Source organism: Malurus melanocephalus, unplaced genomic scaffold (assembly GCF_030028575.1).
Source record: "Malurus melanocephalus ecotype Western Australia unplaced genomic scaffold, MMel_1.1 scaffold_17, whole genome shotgun sequence".
Classification (NCBI taxonomy): domain Eukaryota; kingdom Metazoa; phylum Chordata; class Aves; order Passeriformes; family Maluridae; genus Malurus; species Malurus melanocephalus.
The window spans coordinates 2,535,485-2,538,668 of NW_026623249.1; positions in this window are offsets into that span (position 1 = coordinate 2,535,485).

A 3,184-nucleotide genomic window follows, 5' to 3' on the forward strand; every position below is an offset into this window, starting at 1 on the left:
AATGAACCGAGTCTCTCTCAGTCCCAGACCCAACAGATGCCAGACAGATTTATTACCTGAGGCATTCAGCCATGTCCAAAGGAGGCAATGGTGAGGCATTGGGACTGAAGACAGGCAGCCTAGTTTGCACTTTGGGTGGGCTGGTCTAGCTGAAGGAGATCTTCACACCTGCACAAAGGAGCACTATCTGTGTGTTACACCTCACCTGCCAGCAGCCATTTCATTCAGCCTTCTTCCTTTCCTTGCCTCATGTGCTCTCATTACTCCTCTGCTTCTTCCCTCCCTCCCCTTCCTTGCCACCTTCCACAGGGAGACAAAAGCTCAGCACAGCTGGAAGGAGATATCCCTTCTCCATCTCCCCAAGGGACCTGCCACCCCAGCAGCATCTYGTCCCTAACCTGCAAAGCAACCACAGCACAGCAGGAGACCTTTGAGCCCACAGGACTCCAGATGAAGCTGGGATAAAGAGTAGGATGAAAGACTGGGGAAACAACTAGAATAAAAAGTGTCCCCCACAAGGGGCTGCCATCACCATGTCTCACAGCTCTCCCCAACACTGGCCTGTCCCAGAGGCTCATCACATTTCCCCCTCCTCTGTCTKCTCTGTGGCAGCTAATCAGTGACCCACTGACAGTCTCTGTCCATCACTCCTCTCTGCACGCAATGGGGTAATTAAACCCTGACCCTGGGATCCTTTTATCCATTTCCTCTGCACAGTCACTCCCCGAAATGGCAGAGTGGAGGCTCCTGCCCCAGTCTCCAGCGGTAATGAAGTTGTAAAGCACTTATTGTAAAAAGGAAGGACTTATTGTAAAAAGAAAGATGCTGAGGGGGCAGCCAAAGAGGTTTTAAGTGGTACAAAGCTTCCCACACAATTGTGCTGAGCTCTGCTGACCTACCTCCAGCAGGCAAGGCTTTTGTAAACCTTCAATTCTTTATCATCACACCCACAGCTCGTCTAACATCCTTCCCCTGCCCAAGCATACCTACAGAAAACCCATGACTGTCCTCAGGGCAGTGCCAGGTGTGGTGCCCAGCTCAGGTCTAGCAAAAAAAAAGCTTTCCAGAMGTCTCAGTATATCCAACGCTGGGCTTGCTCAGCCACAATGCTACCACAGAGCTTCTGCCCTCCCTGGTGTGGATCCATTGCCTCCACTTGGACTAAGCCCAGTGCCTCAGGCCTGACACAGAGCTTTCCTCATTAAACACCTGCAGAAGGACAGAGGGAGGTCTCAGTGAGGGGGTGAATCCCATAGAGAACAGTGGATGGACACAGGAGCTGGCTGAGACAAGGTGATGTCGCTCTTGTCTGTGCAGAAGGACAGTGGAGGATACACCCAATGACAGACAGGAGTCAGAAAATGCCAGGAAGTTCTTTTTTCTTTTATTTCTTTCTACTTTCTGTCACTGCAAAATTTATTACACAGATTGATAAACAGCCAGAAATGATGCAGAGCAATACAGACTCTGCTTCCTCCTCCTTACCCTGAGTGGGGAAGCWGCTTCCCTCCCACGCATGAGCAAGAAGGGCTGGGGCCACCCAGGGAAGGGCATGACGGGTAAAGCAGTGCCCCCAAACAATTGAGCACTGTCCCAGGCACTGCACACCCTTGTCTTGAGAACAAAAGAGTCACACACAAGAGACCTGACTGTGAAGCCTCCATCCGCTTTCATCACTGACCCCCAGGGCAGTCAGGGCACAAGGTCAGCCCACTTAAACTCCAAATTCGGCCAGAAATAGAGCTGGGAAGTGGACAAGGGTGGCCAACTGCAGGGGTCCCCAAGCATTTGAGGAGTTCTTTGACTGAAACATTTCATTTCATCAAAGACACATTTTTTTTCTGGAAGGAAAATGGAGAGTAGTGGGTGTGAAAGGAGTAAGGGGGAGGCAGGGTGTTCACCATGAATTATGACCACTCTTAACAACAGTCTTTTACATTGTGGAGGTGAGGAGAGGATGGGGTAATTGGGCATGTTAGACCCATGCATAATGAGGGCAAGTCTCTGCCTGTTTCCCACCCCTCATTCTGCCATTGCTCATGAGATGTGGTCCCCCAAGTGCCCTGTCGCTATACCACTGTGGAGCTCAACATCCCAGGGCCTCACCCCAAGGACCACAAGCTTTGATAGCACCTTGCCAGACCAGCAGTGCCGCTGGACTGTTCAATAGCATGTGGTCATACCCCTGGAATGGAAAGGATGAAGGTTTCCTTACAAATAAAGAGCCAGGGCTCATGCTTTCTGCCCACAAGGTTTCAGAAAACCCTGCTTTCGGCTTTAAGTTGCCTTTAAGGTTTTTTGGGTTGCAAGCACTGATTTTGTGAGCTTTCAAGACATAAGAGCTTGCACCAGATGCCCCTGAGACCTTATCTCCTTGGCAAGCAGAAGAAATCTCTGGGAACAAAGTCCAGGGGCATTGAAACATGTTTGGTGCATGTGGAAATACAATGCATCTGCCACAGAGCATTGTCCATTTCATGCAACTTCCCTCTGGATAAATCTTGCAAAATCCTAAATGCAGGAAATTTCAGAGTCAGGACAATTAAAACATCCAGTGAGAGCAGTCCCCTATTCCACCCCAGTAGGGCCGTGTTCTACCCACACCATACAGAGGCCACTACAAGTGTTTGGAGCACCCAGCAGAAGTGGGGTAGGGACCGGGCAGGAAAGCTGTGTAGTAAAGGACAGGGAATACAACCCCCACACTTACTGAAAGTTCCCCCCAAAACAGACAACATGGCTCAAGGGACAGAAATCACAGAGGATGTTAGTTCAGAGTTAGTTGTGTTGACACTGAAAACAGTAGCAGAAAAGCAGCCAGAAACATGAGATTCAGCACAACCCCAGTACACAGAAATACATCTGAGTGCCAAGAAGCTAACCAGTCATGCAACGTGTGATCTGCTTGCAGACTCCTTATTACACGTGATGAAAGACAAGCAGAAGGGAGTTATGACTCTCAGACTTTTCATGGATTGTGAATTTGGGCGTAGAATAATCTCTGTATGTGCAAACTAAGTCCTCTTGATTGAAGCCGTATGGGTAGACTGTAAGCAGCGAGCCTAATTTTCAAGAGAAAGCTGCATTTCAATTTTTTGATACAATGAATCAGACCTATAATTGAAAATTAACAGCTTCCTGGTTTTTTTGTTTTGTTTTGTTTTGTTGTTTTTTTTTTTTTTTT